This window comes from Crinia signifera, chromosome 2 (assembly GCF_055691185.1).
Source record: "Crinia signifera chromosome 2, ASM5569118v1, whole genome shotgun sequence".
NCBI lineage: Eukaryota > Metazoa > Chordata > Amphibia > Anura > Myobatrachidae > Crinia > Crinia signifera.
In genome coordinates, this window is record NC_139218.1 from 104,810,686 (window position 1) to 104,830,864 (window position 20,179).

The following is a 20,179-nucleotide window of genomic DNA, read 5'->3' on the forward strand; positions in this document are numbered from 1 at the left end:
AACAATAAGAATTTTGGTTAATACATTATACATTATTATCTCCTTGACAAATAGGCTCTTTTGAGGGGAAGCTATATTTTAACAAAATCAGTGAACCATTGATATGTAGGACATATTACACTTTAATACAGTTGATTATCTATTATCAGGATATCTCAAAATCCGAAATATTCCGAAAACCGTAGGATTTCATAATATTTTGGGGAATTTCTTTTGTCGTTCCCCCACACAAACACCTTTTTCATACTCACCTCGTCCCCCGCTGTCCATGGTGGTCATCGGATTCGTCTTCAGTGGCATCCCCGGTCCCAAGGATGCATTCCGCAGGAGCGCCGGTGACGTCACCAGCACATCCGTGCAATGCTTCCTTGGGACCGGGGATGCTGCTGGAGACGAATCCGATGGTGGCCAGGGGACACCAAAGACTTTGGGGGACCACTAGGGGTAGAGTGTCCCTTAAAATCGAAAGCACGAAAAATCAATGGGACACCCTCTATTTTTTTTTCCATTTGCTATTCTGAGAGCCCATGCAAAATATGAAGCTAATTGGACAATGCTAACCCTTGCCCCAAGCGGCATAAAGTTTTGCATTACAGGTGACTTCTGTTAAAATGACTTCAAATGCTTTTACAGTAAGTGCACATATTTTTGTTGCAAAGGTGGGAACTGGGATCGGTGGTAGGGCCTCTGAGCACCATATTACTTTATCACTGGACATTGTGTGTATAATATACATATATAATATACATACACAATGCCCAATGATGAAGTAATATATACATTTTTTAAACAGCAATTAATCAAAAATAAATAATATGAAATAATTGTAAATTTACTCGCTTTAGGTTTCATCATTTTTTCATATAGAAACCTAAACCATGTAAATTCACATTTATTTCAGGCAATAAGATTAAGGGAAGTGTATCTACAAACACACAAATAAAGGAAATTATGGTATAATGGTCATCACATCATTTTTCTGCTGAGGTAAATATCGCAATGAGAATAATTCTTTTATTTTATTGATCACACATATTATTTACTAACAATTTCTACAGGGACAATGCTTTCTATAAAGCACTGTCCCGGTGAAATACTTCATGACACATTGGTGGAGTATGTCATGTCTTAATAGCCTTCATCTCTGACTAACACCTTGGTGCCAAAGGTCGGTAACCTTTGGCACCAAGCTCCAAATTTGGAGCTTGGTACATAAGGTTCAGATGTAGTACCCATTCACAATTATGTGGACGGCAACTGGCTCAGTGCACTGTTTGCATTGCTGTCTCACATAGGACAAATTCAGATGTTTGTGGTGTGGGGTTTGTACGTTCTTTCCATGTGTGTTACCTCAAAAAAGCTTGAGTTTATTCCAAGACTTCTTGGTTGTGAACAAAGCAGCAGAGCGAGGTGTTGCCCTGACTCAGGAGTACCTTGGTCAGGTAAACAAGGCAATAGACTTCCAAGACCTTCTTTTGGTTGCCCAATACACTCAACGAGTGAAAACAAAAACCAATACCAAAGAAGCGCAGATGTTTTAACAATTTTTCATCATATTGTGGCTCAAACACATTAGCTTTCAATTGTAATGTATATAGTCTAGTCCGACTATATATTTCAACCCTTGTCCTTTATGTTATAAGATACATTTTGGGATGGCTAATACCCCAAATGCATGAAACGTCAGATGATTTGTATTTTTCAAAAGTAATACATTCTTGAAAATGTATGCAATTTTCTAGGTTTTTAATCATTTTGGGGCACTGGTTAGATTTGTCCGATTAACTCCATATTTTGCATAGGCTCTCATAATAGCAAAAGGAAAAAAGTAGAGGGACACCATAGCCAGCGGACCAGGTGAGTATGTACAAAGAAAAATATTCCAAAATAAGGAATAATCTCTTATCCAAAATACTTGTGGTCCCGAGCATTTCAGATAAGGGATACTCAACCTGTACTATAAATAGATTGAACCACTCAACAATTAAGGCAAGTCCTTTTTACAACTAAAATACACTCTCTCTGTAATCTGATGTAAAGTCTGATTTATGGCTTCAAATACTCCCATCTCCCAATGCCCTTCTGTGGCCAAAGAAAACTTCACTACCATGTGCTTAATAATAACATTGTTCCACTAACACGTCACCTTTCAGATATACCCATCCTTATTACAGCATGTTTCCTCTTTGATGATGCCGATGACTGACATCATGCTCGCTTTTACTTTCTACTTATCATTTACATACAGTGTTTCAAAATTCCACCCAAAGCATCCTCCCACAGATACACCCTTGCATGTGAAAGATTATAAACAAAATATTTTAATTGATTATGTTTAGGCAGCAGTGAGACTGCATTGTCACTGCCAAATCTGTTCAGAAAAGCTCCCTTAAGACTGCATCCCTTTCGACAGTAGATTCAGGAAAAGGAAGTGTAAAGTCAACGGAACATTGTAGTAGCTGTAGTAACTACACACTACATGACTCATTCACATGACTAAGACGGGATACACACGCTAATGATAGCGCCACAAAAAAGGAATGTTTATAGTAGCCAAATAAACAGATTTTAAAACAAATGAAAATGCCTTCTTAAATATTAGATATAAAGTGCAGCACTCTGTTTACAAAGTCCTATACACCAAAAAGGCAAAAAATTAAGGACGCTAAACAATAATAGCAATAGCAGTTAAAAGCAAGGACCATTTCACAACACTATGATTTACTACAGCTTCTTGAAACAAATGATGCTCTTGCAGACTTCAATTTTATTGGGTATCTAGAAGACCAATTTAATTATTTTTGAAAACCTATACAACTAGGACCTTTAAAAAAATGTTGTCGCACTTACTTATTTTAAAAGATATTGGTCTCACTGTACTGAAGTACTTCCATACTAAAGTGATTCCCATTTGACTTAATTATCACGGGCAGGGCTATTTCTAGACAATTCGTCTCCCAGTGCGAAGATAATAAAATATGCGTGCCCCCCAGACATAATTAGTTAGTGAAGAAATTGTGCATGCCGCAAAAGGGTGTGTGGTTTAATATAAGGGGCATGGCCTAGTTATAAGGGGGTGTGGTCTAGCAGGAAAACAATTACCTTACACCTCACTTTTGCAACCTGCATGACCAGACATTGGTTACGCCCCACACCGTAATGCCAATACGCAATACGCCCCACACCGTAATGTCAATTACACATTACACCTGGCACCATGATGCCAATTATACAATACGCCCTACACCATGTTGCCTATTACACATTGCGCCCGACACCGTGATGCCCATTACACATTATGCCCCACTGTAATGCCCATTACACATTATGCCCCACACCCTGATACCCATTACACATTATGCCCCATAGAGTAATGCCCATTAAATATGCCCCACAACATAATGGCCATTATACATTATGTCACATAAGTGCCACTTACCTACATGGTAGTTGTCATGAGTTACATGCTTGTTGCCATGGGGGATTTCCTGCTTGTTGCAATGGGTTGATTACATGCTCCTTGCTATGGGGGATTTCCTGCTTGTTGCCATGGGGTGATTACATGCCCGTTACCTTGGGGGGGATTTCAGGGGGTTACTGGCACACTGCGCGCATGCCGCTCAAATAATAAAAAATAAACTAGCAGTGGCTGCCTGGAGTTGGCCAAGGGGAGCACCTGGCAGCCGAAAATAGCCAGCGGAGGTTAGCACCTCCCTCCCTGTGCTGACACTCCGGTTTCTACGGCAGATCATCGGGGAGTTGGAGCCCCGGCAGCTATAACAGCGGCGGACAAGCGGTGCAGTCCTGTGGTAGCAGATGCGGTGCCTCACGAGGCTTGTCCGCCTCTAGAAACAGCTGATTACAGGGATTGTTTTGCAGATTTAGTTTTGCAAAAAATACAATATTTTTACATGCATAAGATGAATATCACTACATTGTTGTGAAAGCATTTGAAATCAGTCATCCTGTGATTTTTACCACTTTTAGACAGAAATGTCTTAAAATCCTTTTACCAGGCATTAAAATGCTGGGTCATTTTACCAGTCCTAGTCTGACCCCCCCCCCCCCCCCTCTCACAGAAAAGGAAATTACCATGTTAAACATTTCTACACGGGTCATCGACCATGGTTTATGACCCGAGTTAACCCTTTGACACAGTAAAAGGACTTGTTTGAACTGCAAATTTCCGGGTACAAATGTTTAACCCGATAATTAGTTTTTCTGTGTGAAAGGGGTATTACAAGGTATTTCTGATCAGTGGTGAATTTCCCATTAGGCACTTGAGGCACTTGTTTGGGGAGGGGGGGCAGCACTTGGATGCTTTTTTTTATACTATCAGCACAAAATGCACCAGTGACTGCAAAATATTTCCACTGTGCTATATGCCGTCTTGCATAGAATGTAAACAGGTAGGACATGCACAAACTGCCCCTGTAAGTTCTCCTACATAGTAAATATGTGCACATAGTTTTTTTTTTTTTAAAAAAAGGTCATACATAGTGGCTTCTTCATTATTCAATTAAATTGGAAAATTCAAATAAAAACTTATGACAAATCAATGAAAATAAAGTTGGGGGGGGGGGGGGGGGGGGCAGCAATGCAGCCTTTACTGTTGTACCTACGGCTGCCCTTACTCTAAATTCACCCATTTACGATAGTCCTTACCTTATTATGTTGCCAACAAAACACTTTTAATCACTGACAAAACCATTTAATTAACAGCACTTGTAATACTTATGCAAATATTATTTATCAATGGAATCCATTTGCCATTTAATTATACTATCTATATATTTTAGTTATCTCTTACTGCTTTGTCTGTCTGTTATTGTTTTATTACTAATGTCTTTCCAATTGTAAAGCACATCATTAAAGTAAAGCAATTACCGGGCCATTGCACTAATATCATATGGAAGCAAAATCCTGCTGAAGATCATCCAAAATCGCATGGGCTGCTTTGTGGAAAAGGAGCTCCCAGGCATGCAAGCAGGTTTTCGCAAGGGCCAAGGAACAAGAGATCTAATTGCAAACTTGAGGTGGAACATGGAGAAGACAAGTTACAGTAGTACCAAAAGGTTGTCTATCTCTGTTTCAAAGACTACAGCAAAGCATTCAATTGTGTGGATCATGACAAGTTGTGGAATGGTTTACAGCAAATGGGCTTCCCAGAACATCTGGTGTCTCTGATTCGTTGCCTCTACATGCATCAAGAAGCCACTGTTAGCACAGCATATGCAAATATCGATTGGTTAGAGACTAGGAAAGGTGTTCGGCAGGGATGCATCCTGTCACCAGGAACGCCGAAATGATCATGAGATAATGCAACAGTGGACGGGTCTACAATTGGACTGAAAATCGGAGGCAGGAAGCTCAATAACCTGCGATATGCTGACGACACAACTCTGCTCGCTGAGAGTGAAATAGATCTGGATTATCTGGTCAAGGAGGAAAGTGCAAGAATGGGACTGCACCTCAACATCAAGAAGACAAAAGTAATGAGCACTGCAGACATAACAGTCATAACAGTAATGAGCACTGCAAGCATAACAGTCGATAATGAAGAAATCAAATCAGTGCAAGATTTTATCTTCCTTGGTTCCAAGATCAACCGTACGGGTAAATCGGGTCCTGAAATCAAACGGCAAATTGCACTTGGCCACGCTGCTATGCAAGGAATGACAAAGATATGGAAGAGCGACTACAGCATTACAACAAAAACTGGTCAATGCAACCATATTTCCTATTGCCACATACACATGTGAAACCTGGACACTTAAAAAAGCAGATTGCAGGAAAATAGACGCCTTTGAATTATGGTGTTGGAGGAGGATGTTACTTGAACCGTGGACAGCAAGGACCATGAACAAGGACATCCTGGAACATGTTAAACCAAACTCCTCACTGGAAGGGAAGATCATCAAGCAACGGCTTTCATACTTCGGGCATGTCATGCGAACCGAACAACAATAATGATTGTTCTCCTAAGGGGGTGAAGAAAAAGGGGACGTCAACATACATGATGGTTGGACATTGTCAAAGCGAACACTAACATGAAAATGAAGGACTGAAAGAAACAACAAGAGACAGAGTGACATGGAGAACATTGATCCATTGAGTATCCGAAGGTCGATCTAGACTAAACGGATAATCATCATCATCAAAGAAAATATTTATTAATACATGTGTTTTATTGTAGAATCTATGCACAGTATGGGCTCAAATAGGATTCTTCCAGAGGTTTAGCCCATTTCAGATATTTTAATCCTAATCTGTTTTTCTATTGCCTACTAATGTTATAAATACCATTTTAATCTTCCTGTGATGGAGCAATTCAATTGTCGTTCCACCTCCCATGCACTTTCGCTCTGTTCTTGTTCCCCCTTCTTTTATCTCTCTATACGTCCTCTCTAGGGGGTTTATTCTAGTTCATTCTTTCTGACAAAATCCTTCTTAGATGGACAAAACCATGTGCACTGCAGGGGGGCAGATGTAACATGTGCAGAGAGAATTAGATTTGGGTGAGTTATTTTGTTTCTGTGCAGGGAAAATACTGACTGCATGATTTTACACTTCAATATAGATCTCACTTTGAAGAAAAACCCCACCCAAATCTAATTATCTCTGCACAAGTTACATCTGCCCCACCCGCAGTGCACATGGTTTTGTCCATCTAAGAAGGATTTTGTCAGAAAGAATGGACTAGAATAACCCCCTAGGTGAGCTCATTCGCTCATTCGTCTTCTAATCTCACCTCTATGCTGATAAAACTTAAATCTTCTCTCCTGATCTCTTTCCTTACTTGTATTTACAACTCTGCGATCTCTTTTGGATGTCCCAGCGCTTTTTTAAACTTAACATGTCTAAGATTGCGGTGATCACATCTTCCTAACCTCCCGCATAATCTCACCTTAACAATTTCAATATCTGTTGATGGAACAACTATCTCCTCTAGCCACAAGTACTCTTGGAGTTATTCTTAATCCTTATCTCCTTTAAACTACACATTCAGCACCTCTTACATGATTTTCATCTCAAAAATATTTTCAGGATCAGACACATTCTCACCAAGGATGCTACGGAGACCCTCACACACGCACTGGTCATCTCCAGATTGGACTACTATAATCTTTTTCTTTCCGGCCTCCCTGACAAATACCTTTCTCCGCTCCAACCTATCCTCAATGCTGCTGCCAAACTGACGATGTCCACTTACCCTCTCTTACAAGCCCTACACAGGCACCTATTTCCCTTCAGTATCCAATTCAAGTACCTCACACTCACTTACACTGCCCTCATCCATTTCTTTCCCACCTACATATCTCCCCTTATCTCTTTTTACACTCCCACCTACCCTCTGCATTGCACAAATGCACGCCACCTCTCCTGCCCAACTAGTTATTCCTCCCATTCCTGCCTCCAGGGTTTTGGCTCTCAAGACCAACTTCTTCATTAAGCCCAGCCAATCTCATCCTAACCTTCTGTTTATGCTCACTTCTACCCATTTTGTGTCACTCTTGTCTGTCTGGCCCTGCCCTTTAGAATGTAAGCTCTCACAAGCAGGGCCCTCTCTCCTCATGTGCTTTTCTTAGAATATATAATTTATTTTTTACTCTTTACTCCATTTAACGGCACCTAACCCTAGGTATCTGCCACCATAATAAATACTTCAGTGTCCTGTCCCCTAATGCAACTCTTTATGTACTTGTTATAAATTGCCTTCTACTGTAAGTGCTAAATTTCTTGTTTTTGCTTATACACTTTATGTAATGTTAGATGCTATGGAACCCTTGTGGCCCCATATAAATAAATAATAATAATTCAGGTATGCGGACAGCTGGGGTGACACATTTTAGCTCTCAGCTGAAGTGCAAGCTGAAGTGTATGGAAAAATTGTTGTTTGGGCACTCAAACTCCCTAACCTGGACTCAAACAGGTTTAGCAGCTTTGCGCGTATAATATATATGGGTGTGCACATGTGGCGTGTGCGCACACGGGGCATGAGTGCCCAATGATGGGGAAAAATGTAATAACTCTGATGGATGCCCAGAACAATTAAATCTCCCCTTATAAAAGTTTTCTGAATGTGACAAAAAGCTTTCTTTGTAAAACATTGTATTAATCAGGTACAGGTATTCAGACTGAAATAACACGTATTTAATATGTCTGTCAGTCTTAATTTTTCATTGTTCATTTAGATGTCTGGTATTTAGTCCCAGCCCTTCTGATTATAACCTCAGATCTCTCCAATTGCATTTTCTGTGGGATTTCCCATGGCAGGGCAATCAGAGGATCTGGGTAACATATACCACGACACAGAAGTGGGGGCGGTTAAACAGTCGGGAGTTTCCAGTTTTTACAGTAATTGTACTCACAGCCATTCTACCCTTACCCCCAGCTAAACCTTAACATTCCTAACATAATACAAAATATGTTTCTATTTCAATTCTGTATTTCATTTCATGAGATGCTTTTTGAAGCTAAATACTTTTCTTGTGTGTCTCTCACTTCAAAAAAAGCTACCGAGCTGTCTATTGTGAAAGGTGACAATTGCTATATTTTGCAGTATGCTTGGCTTTATTCATGGACTGCTCTTTTAGAGGGAATACATTTTCCCTTAAATTTGAGACAACTTGTGAAAATGCCATAGAGTATATGTATTATCCCTTTTGTACAACATGCTTAGATGACCTGTGGAGTGCTAATTGCTGGTCCTGGCAGATTGCTCAGCACAAAGAGCAGACACATCGCTATGTGCTGAGCGGTCTTGCCGAGCGTTCTGAGAGATCTAGCATCCCTAACAACAGACAGCACATAAGCATAATGGTATATTTCTCTTCCAATAGTTACCAATGGTCTAACCCTGCACTGGGCAATATGCATCGGGCATCTTTTTAGTTGCATCGCAATGTGGTTAAGAGGCACCAGGAGACTGTGATTAATTTGATATGCAACACTTGTGTGAGTCTTTGAATGCATATACAATGTAGCAACGCTAGCAGATTTGCATGGGACCTTGGTACCACTCGTGTTAAGCATCTCACGATGTGTATTGAGGCTAGATATATAAGGACAAAACTGTAAAGTGACAACTCGGGGTAAATTGACCCAATGTCCTTTGCAAATTATAATGTAGTCATGGATGGCCAAGAGATATACATGCACAAGGAACACACTGATGACCTTCACCATGCAGTCCAAGTGGCATGAGCACTCTCAAAAATATATTTGAAGCACTTATGAATTAAAGTGGTATAAAGGCAGGTAAGGAAATAATGTTCTCTAACCACGTCCCTGGAGTGGTCACATCAGAATCACCCACTGGAAAGATAATCTTCCAGAAGCCACCAATCTCAGGAGGACCTCCCTAGCCCTTCTGTATCTACGGATCCTTTTGAGGTGTGTACAGCCTAGCTCCACCCACCAACCTTCACTGGCCGGCTGCAGAGAGGAGCAGCTGCCTTACAGTCCAGCTCTACCCTCTGTCAGTGTGTGACCCCACTGGTTAAAGAGAGGCATAGCTTCCGAAGACATATGAAATAGCAGAGCTATGGAATCCAGTGCTTTGAGATGATTATTAATATGTTTTTTTTTTTTCTTTTACAGGTATTACTATGAAAGCTTATTATGGGGACTCTGTTTAGCGATGTACATTTTACAAAATAGTTTAAATGTGTCTTAAGTTCACTTTCCTGCATAGTATACTAGGGCAGACCAACGAACAGTGATGATTTTGCAAGTCAATCAATGATCTATGACAAGTAAAATGTTCCATTGAAGAGAGTACTGACAGCACACCACTGACAGCAGCAGTTGTGTTAAATAATCATCTGTGGCACTGACCTTATGGCTGTCTGGTTTATCTGCAGCACTCGTCAATCAATGGATAAACCACTGATAGTTTTCTGAAAACGGTTTAAAACCATCAATCATCGATTGTACAGCTGTTGATGGCCAATGCTACAGAATACCATAAAAATTGCTATTTTTTATGTCATATTGTTTTTTTTTTTTTTTTTTCTAAAATCATGTTGGATAATGAGAGGTTCTTGACCTAATCCAAGATTTAAATAAAATAATAATTTTAGCGTTTAAAAAAATAAATAAAATGAACCAGTTAAGTAGCGAAATCATAATTTGGTAAAGGATCATGTCATGGTTACCTGGATTCATACTGGTCCCTATTATAAAATTCATATAATTAAATGACAGTAGTTTTCTGTTGCAGAGTATATAATATATTGTAGGCAACCTGGTTATATTGTATTCAAAACAAATTTAGATATATAACTAGGGCAGCACGGATGGTGTAATAACCATTACACCATCCGTGCTGCCCTAGCATTACTGCCTCAGAGCACTGAGGTCACAGGTTCGATTCCCACCATGGCCTTAACTGTGCGGTTCGTATATTCTCCCTGTGCTTGCGTGGGTTTCCTCTGGGTACTCTGGTTTTTTCCCACAATCCAAAAACATACTTGTAGGTTAATTGGCGCCCAACAAAATTAACCCTAGAGTAAATGTGTGTGCATGTTCATGTTGTAGGTAATATAGGGACTGATGTGAATGTTCAAATACTCTCTGTAAAGCGCTGCGGAATATGTTATACAGGTCGAGTATCCCGTATCCGAGTATCCGTTATCCGAATTATTCTGAAAACCAGACATTCCAGAAAGTGAAAAAAAAAATTTTTTTGTGCTAAAAACTCACTGGGGACATTTGTAACAGCATCACTGGGGACATGATATGTAACTGGCACTATATATGTACAAGACAATGATTGCTTGGCATTCAAATTCAGTGCTGAGATAGTACACACATTTTGTTTCACGTTTTGAAACCTTGTTTTTTGAACAAATAAAATATATTTGTCTGTATTTTATGTGGTAATAAAATATATTTGTGTGTATATTATGTGTTTATACAGCATAAATGCAAGATACTTCAAAATACATCATTGAAATATTAAAATATTCCGAAATACGGAATAATCCGTTATCCAAAATTCTCCTGGTCCCGAGCATTTTGGATACGGGATACTCAACCTGTATTACAATAGTCTAGTCAACATTTCAAAAGAAGCCTACACATTTCCTTATGATAAGCAGATAGCAGCCAGGTGACATACATACAGTGGGTGTCAAACTGCAGCATGTAATAACACACTAATCCAGTAGAGGGAAGTTATTCAGAGCAGACACCAGAAGAATTCTGTAACCACTTCACTACTAAATTCTGCAGCTTCTAAACATTGTTAAAAGCCAACACACTCGTAATGGTTGCACGCAAGTTGGTTACCATAGTGCAGTTTAGTTTATTTCTTTAACAAGTATGTAGATGCAAAATTGCTAAAGATAAATGGCGATCTCCTCTATAACATGTCTAAACTTCCCCATTCCAGCAAGCTGTTAATGAATGCAACTCAATGCTGAGGAATTTGGAATTTTTTTTTTTTTAAGTCAATCCAAATTATTCCTGTTATGTTCTGCTCAGGGGATTTCCAACAATGTGCACATTTTTTTTTTTTTTATGTCTTTTTTTTTTGTTCTGAAAGATGCGTACAAATCATGTGTGTTACTGTATGCCTGGAAACGATGTCATAATCACTGCATGAAAAAGGCAAAGTATTTAGCGTCATCCTAAGAAGTGAAAGAATGTAAGGAAATGCAAAAAAAATATTACATTTTATCTATCTATCTATCTATCTATCTATCTATATATATATATATATATATATATATATATATATGACAACTATAATGAAATATAAAATGTGAAAAATTGTTAAAATATAAATGATTACAATGAAATTCCATCGGAGAAGAAGGTTTTCCTCCTACCTGCGATCTTGTATGTGTCTTCATAATGGATTGAAGGATTACTCAACATCAGCTGACAACCTAAGTTATTGCTGGAAATCAGCTGACCATCCTTCCTAGTTAGCCTTAGTTTAACTGCTCTCAGTCTCCATAGCACTTTGTCATGTGAACTACGACACAACCAGCTGTCAATGCTTTTAAAAAAAATAAATAAAAAAAGGGGAAACGGGCCCCTCTGTTCCCACCCCTTCCTTCTTCCTCTCATTTTTCTCACTCCCCCTCCCTTTCATTCTCTCTGTGGCTCATTCAACTGTCAGTATGATGGGGAGGGGGAAAGTGGGGAGAGGAGAGTAGTCTTTAAAAATGAGCTAAGATGATAAACTATACAATCTGGATCAGTTATACCCAGGGATGCAGTCTCCAAGTTTGGTGCAGGGATCTCTGTAACACAAACTTTGGATGGGTAAAAAGAGGAGAGGGAGGGGGTTCTAGGAGTAGAATGTGAACTGCATTCCTCAAGCCCCAGTCAGCCCTGGCAAGCTAGAAGGTATTTTCAGTCACAGTACATAAATGCATTAGTCAGACCCAGAGACCACACACTTTGTACCACTACCAAGCTCGCACTGAACAACCCAATGTAAGCAATGAAAAGTCGAGAAACCCCTCCCCCACCTATACAACAATTGAATATTTCAATAAAACATTTTGGTTATTTGCAAAGAAGTGTGAGTCTGATCTTTCAGTGTAAAACAAAATGTGACAATTAAACGATAAGGATCACAAGGGCCATATAACATTTGCAGGCGTAACCCTTAAAGATTTGCATTGATTTTCTGACATAAATGCAAACCCTGACCTTGGAAGACTGTGAACATTTATCATTTATACTACAGCTGTCCTGCTGAAACCTTAAGTAACTGCAATTTGCTACTGCTGCAATTCATGGGTTAAAAATAAAATACTACAAAGCCATGTACTGTATACTTGCTGGGTTGAATAAACTGTCCCTATTATTAATAGGCTATTAAATAGGTTGTTTCTCCAGGTAGTAAAGTGTAAGTGAGCATAGGTGAATAACCTGTGACTGTACCACCATTGTATAGAGTTCTGGTATACTAGAAACTGAGAACTGAGACGATACTAACTAACTCCAAATTATCAAATTCTTTGATTTACAGATTAATAGGTGCAATAACAGGTTAAATTCTAGGCACATTTTTATAGAACGCTACAGCTTCCATGGGGTAAAAAAAAGTCTCAGTTCAAGAAAAACCTCACAAATCAGAGCCCAAACACTATTTGTATGTCAGTGGATATAGAGCCGCAGGTAGCTTTGTCTACACGAACACCCTTTCAGTGTTGCAGAATCACTGGCTACCCAAAGCCTGCTATTAATGTCTGCTTGTAATTTAACCAGAACTCAGTGAGGCTAACATTGTTTCTCCTGGAATGCAAAACAAAATACCAGACCTTCAACTCTTGTTCTATCAATGATGACACCATAACGTTTGACATTGTGGTGTCGACATTATTATTGTTGACCTTTATACTACATCCTCTAGAGCTTGTAAATGGGATATATTTGCTGTCCCTTTTATACCTAGTTTTTTTAAATCACCTTTATTGATGCTGTAGAACTTTCAACACCTTTTGACATGTGTTTATATATATATATATATATATATATATATTTATATAAACATTTTAAGTAACTGCATACAGGGAATGTTGATGCTTATTCCTTGATTACAGAATATCTAAATACAAGATGTTATGCTGTGTACACACAGTCCGATTTCCTTTCCGATGTTGACGATATAGTCAACATCGGATCGGCATCGGATCAACATCGGATGCAGATCGCAAGGGTTTTAACCCTTGCGATCCCGATCCGATCCCGATGCGCGTTCACGTATCGGAAGCCAGAAAGTCTTGGCTGCCTTGTCTATATAGTGCAGATCTGCACTATATAGTCAAGATAGGATGCAAATCGGATGTGCCTTAAGATCCTATCCACGATCCTATCTGATCAGATCGTGGATAGGATCTTAAGGCACATCTAACGTGTGTACACACCATAAGTCACAAGTTGTTATTAAATTACAACTATTCCCAAACACTAACTGACAGATCACAATACGTTTGTGATATGAAAACACGTTATAGGCACTATCATCTATATCCTAAATTTAGCGGACACAGGCATTGTTACAAACTGCAAATCTCCACATAAACAGAAGGTCACACATTTTCATACCTTGTGTGCCATGCGTTTGAAGTCTTCTACTAGAGCCGCACAGTGTTGTCTAGCTGCGGTTTGTCTTCTGTATAAAAACAAAATAGAAAAAACTTGATTACAGATTGAAAACAACAACGTCTAAAGCTACCAGACAGCTCTATGTTCATGTTTCCTTTTTCACCTAATGCTTCAATGCTTTGTTCATATGGCACATACCATTTAGGGAGGAAATGCCACATTTTACCCAGCTTTTTAGGTAGTACTTAAGCAAATGCTGCTGCATATTCATAACATAACCGCTGCCCCCACTGATATTAAGCTTTGAATTCCCCACTTGGGATTTGGGACCGTCCCCATGACAGTAAGACTCAACTAATATGTCAGCGGGAAAACCTGCATGTGTGCTGGAATTTCTGTTTAGAAAAGTCTGTGCATGAAATACACATGTCTGATACTAGATATCACAAAGACACTTTTATTTATGCATACTCGTGACTCATATCCAATGCCCCTGTGGCTTCTGTGGTTAGAATGTTTTCTATGCTGAATAAAAAAGAAAAATGTATAATAAAAAAAAAAGTACATCACAAGCATTCCTTAGTTTCATAAAATTTGTAGACAATAAAAAAATTGTGTGACATACAGTTTAGGGCCGTATTCAATGTGGACGGGGAGGGGGTTAAACGTCAAGGATCACCAAAAACAAGCGATCCTCGACGTTTAACCCCCGCGCCACCCCTCACCCTATTCTATGTTCCCGGGGAATCCTCGCTGTCAGAGGACAGCAATGATTCCCTAAAACATAGAGGTTCGGGGCTAATGCAGGGGCTAAATGCAGTCCGCTGCATTTAGCTGAGAGCCCCACACACTTCGTTTCCTCTTCGCTACAAAAACCTAGCGAGGGGGAAATGGTGTGTGCAGGGGGTCAGTTCAATACTGACCCTGCAAGCTGTGACAGTGAGCAGTCAACAATGATCACTGTCACAGCTCGCGAAAATCATTGAATACACCCCATAGTGTGCCTTGACTGTATACAAAACATCCAGGAACACCAAAATCAATGTTTGTGCCAAAAATCTTCTAAGGCACACTTACTATAGATGCAATTTTACCCAAAACCATAAATGAAAAATGAAGCATAATAAATTAGTAGTGGTATACATAGTTTAGGAAAAAGAAATGAACACTTTGGGAAACTACACAATGCTTTTTGGGCGCTCTGCAAGATGCCACATTTCGCCAGCAGTCAATCCTGGGATACTAGATGGTTTCGAGTCTGAAAAATACCCAGAATTATAATAATGACAATTATCTTCTATGTTTTCAGTCCTCTCAGGTGGCAGTAGAAGAAATTATATATTACCATGATGCAGATGCTCTCAAGTCACTGACAGTCTGGGAGTGTGCGGCATGGTGACATCATCACTGAGCAGGGTGCTGCCAGCTAATTGGTGACTGAGAGCAGTTGTATCACAGGACTCCAGCTCTTTTGGGCACTGCACCACAGAAATAATTATTGGAACTATAACACTATAAATAATAATGAGGGAAAGTTATTACTAATACTAAGGAGGCACAAATTTAAATCTCTCCCCTAGGGTGGCATACTTTGATATTTGTACTTCAGGTTGAGTTTCCCGTATTAATAATTCCAAAATACAGAATTTTTTAAGCACACCTGAGATAATGATACATTTGATTTATGATGGTTCAGTCCACACAGACTTTATTGCAAACAATTATGAATAATATTGTATCACTGTATCTACAGGCTGTGTGTAATAGTATACATGACACATAAATGCATTCTGTGTTTAGACTTGGGTTTCATCTCTAAATACCTTATTATGGTATGTAAAAATTCCAAATTACAGAAACACTCCATATCCAAAATACTTCTGTTCCCAATAATTTTTGATATGGGAAACATTGGGCAGGAGGCTCTAAACTAGAAATGTGGTAAAAAAAACACGTTATGGGCTTCTTACCGCAGCGCTGTGTGAGGGATCCATCACAGATCCCTCCCAGCATGCCCCGCGTCCGGACCTGGTGCTCTGTGCTTGCGCAGTGGGACTCCCAGGTCTCAGACCCCAAAGTCCAGCGCCACAGCTGTCCCTTGTGTTAATAATCACATATGTTAGAGCATATGCGATTATTAAGAATGCGAAGCTCGGCAAAGGGGAGCGATGTTAGGTGGTGGATGTTAGAGTATCCCGCCCATAGCCAGTACTTGGGGAGCTCTGATCTACAGTATATTGGGGTCTGATCTATATTCGGGTTGATCCTATTAGGTGCGGATGATTCGCACTTGCAAATCATCAAAGGAACCAGGCGCACTTTACGGTGGACTGAATTCGCTTAAAAGTGCTCGCACCTCCATAGGGGTGCGAGCACTTTTAAGCAAATTCAGCCCTGCGAAGGGTGCGAGATCAGCTTAATTTGGTTGCCATTTTAAGCATTTAAACGGCACCCGAACGGCAACTCGCACCCTTCGGCACTAATAGGATCGACCCATAATAACGGTCCAACATATCTAGTATTTATTTTAATAGCACTATAAGTACCAGCATCTAAGTCCACTAGATAGGTATATTAAATTACATTCTCCAATGCTAGCAGATTACATCACCACTCCCACATATACATATTTCACAAAACCCAGGGCCGGATTTCCCACTAGGCACGTGAGGCATTGGCCTAGGGGCGGCACCTGCCTAGGGGCCTGGGACTGATTTCTAGTCCCCTTCACTTCATTTAACGCTCGCCCCTCTCACTTACCGCTTGGCTCTTGGGGAGGAGGGGAGCAGAGCAAAGCGCAGACTCCCCCACCCCCATTCCGTGTTGCTGCCTGCACTCAGTGCACTGAATGAAGCCCACTGATCCCGGAGCGCAGGCTTCTTCACCACAGGAAGCTGGCGGGCATTTAAAATATGGCGCCAACTTGTAAGCTAATCGGGGCTTGTGGCCCGGCAGCCAATCAGAGCGGCTGCCACTATGCGAGCTCTAATTGGCTCATCAGCCGATGCTGCATTTTACTTGGCTGCTGGCATCCGGAAGTGAAGAATCCTGCGGTCCAGGAGCAGGGCTTCGTTCAGCACTGGCACCACAGCGGAGGCAGTCAGAGGGGTGAGGTGGGCAGAATCAGTGGCCTGGATCCTTCCCCCTCTGTTAGAGAGGCTGGGCCTAGCACCCCCCTGATGGCGGCCCTGCATATACCTCACTGATTACTATATATATGTTGCAGAGACAAACATATGTTTAACATAGATACCCACATTCTGGCCCTAATTTCTTGACCAAACATGAACAATTATTCTATCTTATCCTCCTTTTTTTTTTCTAACTTCTTGAAAGTATATCTGGGAAAAGGCCAAAAGACTATACATTATAATCTGATTGAGCAAATAGAATTTTTAGAAATTTACGTGACAATGGCCAACTTGCCTTATCAGACTGCAGACTGATTCCAGTTTAAGGAACATTAATGGCATACAATTGTGTATGGATTTAAAAATAGAGTATCCATTATTGTATACCTTTTCTAGCATACAGTATTAATGAAACAAAGGGAAAATATATAATGCTATGTGTGGAGTTTTTCTACATATATTTTCTTGTTTAAATAAAAGATAAAGAAAGAAAGGGCAGAAATATGCCATCTGCTGAATGAAAGAATGATCCCACAGTTTGAACAGAAAAGAACATTTGGCTGCGAATCTTGTGCAGCTAAAACCAAGCTTTGCATGAACACATTGCATTAACTATGCTTTTCAACTGAGTATTCTGGATGAGAACTGAGAGCTGGGATTGGACAGCGTGATATTAATGTGAAAATGAAAAACAGATGCTGAGCAACACTTTCAAGTAATCTTTCAGATATACTACTGTACATAAAGGTTTCAATAGGTTTCCAGTCAATAAAGAGTATTAGAGGCATACTTCAATTTGTAGTGATGTAACAGCCGACGTCACGCAATGTCCAGCTTTACTGTATATAATGATGTAAAACTCAGAAATAGGTGCGCATTTAGCCCCAAGTGCAGCTTTTAGGAAAATGCTAAATCAGAAGTACACACAGATTCAAAATCCATGTGGTCCTCAAGTTACAGGATATGAAGAACACCACCACGTGTTAAGCTTATATAACTTAAATATCATCATGTCATTTTCAGTTCTTAAAAGACACTAACGAAAGGCTGGTGTAAACTTCAATGTGAATCCAAAAGGTGAAATCCAACCAACTCTTTTATTCAAATCTGCAAGTAGAGTCGCCGATCTTACATGACCGCAAGGTAGAATATGCAGGGAGACGTGGAGAGCACAAAGATAGTGCAAATAAACCTTTAAAATCAAAAGGATTTAATATTAAGTTGCACTTCTTATACATAAAGATAAAACAGCATGTATCAAAATCCCAAAGGCAAACAGCAACAGGAAGGAATCGTCCTGGGTATCTAGGGTGTAATCAAGCCACAGTTCTGGATAAAGCAGATAATCCCAGCGATCATCCATCATGAAGCCAGCGGGAGGAATAATGTCCAATCTCAGAGCCACGCTTGTGCCTAGCATCCCCCCCTCCATTGCTTGGATGTTGCTTCACTGGCTAGTACCATCAACTTTGGGAACATGCCAATTAACCATGATAATCTATTTAATCCCTGCAGCCTGATGCAAGTTTTTGCTACACAGTTAGTCCATAGCAGATTACCGATTTTTATTATGGGAAATAGAAAAGAAAATGCAAGGATTTGATTCCGAACCCCCATCCTCTCCCATCCACCGCACGGACCAATACCATAATGAGAAGACACATATGGAATGATATGGATGATATTCTGCAATAAGAAGGATTGATTGTAAATTAAATGCAGGTAGAGTATCCCTTATCCATAGACCATTTATCCAAAATACCTAAGGATCTTTTCTGTTTGTTTCACCCCCACCTTTTTTTATAGTCACTTCTTCCCTCGGTGTCCATGGTGGCCTTCTGAATCAACTTTAGCGGCATCCCCGGTCCCAAGAATGAATTGCGCTGATGCACCGGAGACACCTTGACGACACCGACGCTCTGGCGCACTCATGCAATGCATCCTTGGGACCGGGGATGCTGTTGAAGACATATCCGATAATCGCCATGGACACCAGGGGATGCCATCGATGCCGGGAGACTTTCAGAGGACTGGGTAAACATGTGAAAAAAAAAAACATTCCAAAATCTGGAATAATCCCTTATCCAAAATGTTTGTGGTCCTGAGCATTTCAGATAAAGGATACTCATCCTGTAATAAAGCTTTAGTGTTTGGGCAATCAGAAATGGTCTGGGGGAAAAGGGAAATTGACCCGACCATTGCCCCAATTGCCTGTTGGCTTGATTGCACCCACCCTATCTCTCTCCAAGACTTAGTACTGTGCTCCTATACCGGAAACATTGAAACATTTTCTATATTTAGGAAAATACAAGAGATAAAATTACCAAACGCTGCTGGCTAAAAAGGAGACCCCCCCCCCCCCCCAAAAAAAATAATGGCATGTTAGAGCATCAGCTCTTCAATAATTAGAAATAAAACATATGCTAATCATTATAGTGATTATATGACTAAAAGATTCATACTCATCCTGTAATTTGAGACAAAAAATGGGGGTGTTGTATTGATAAGATTAGTGCTGTACTAGAGCTCTTCATCCCTGTCCCATATCAAGCCACTCTGCCTGCTCACAACCTCCCCCCATCCCAGACTACACCCCCCTGCATCCACAACCCAGCCAACCGGATTTGAATCACCACTGTTCCTTCCCTCTCTTTAACTTTTTCACAATGAAATACTAGATCAATCTGCAACAAGCTCCCCAAATTGCACCTTTCATGTAATCCCAACTAAACCCTCCCTCTTTTTTCAAACTATGAGGTCCACTCTATCTGCCTCTTCTACCCCATTTGCCTCCATTTGGCAATCATCTACCCAGCCACTCCTCTACATACCTTGACAAATTTGCTGCCTGTATTCCTCAATTTCTCTCCTCTGACCTCCCCTCTATCATTCACAGAGACTTTAACATATCTATTGAAATCAGTAAACCAATGTCCAATTATGGAAATCCAACATGATATCTACTTCTGTTTCCC

At 40.1% G+C, this 20,179-nt stretch overlaps 1 long non-coding RNA gene across 1 annotated transcript in view; it reads right to left on the reverse strand.

Moving 5' to 3' along the window:
• The window catches only part of LOC146058806 (uncharacterized), a 153,172-nt gene that overhangs the window by 93,466 nt on the left and 39,527 nt on the right, over nt 1-20,179 (reverse strand). Inside the window, exon 2 of the long non-coding RNA XR_014469968.1 lies at nt 14,074-14,140. This is a non-coding gene — a long non-coding RNA (uncharacterized LOC146058806). The remainder of the gene's footprint in view (nt 1-14,073; nt 14,141-20,179) is intronic.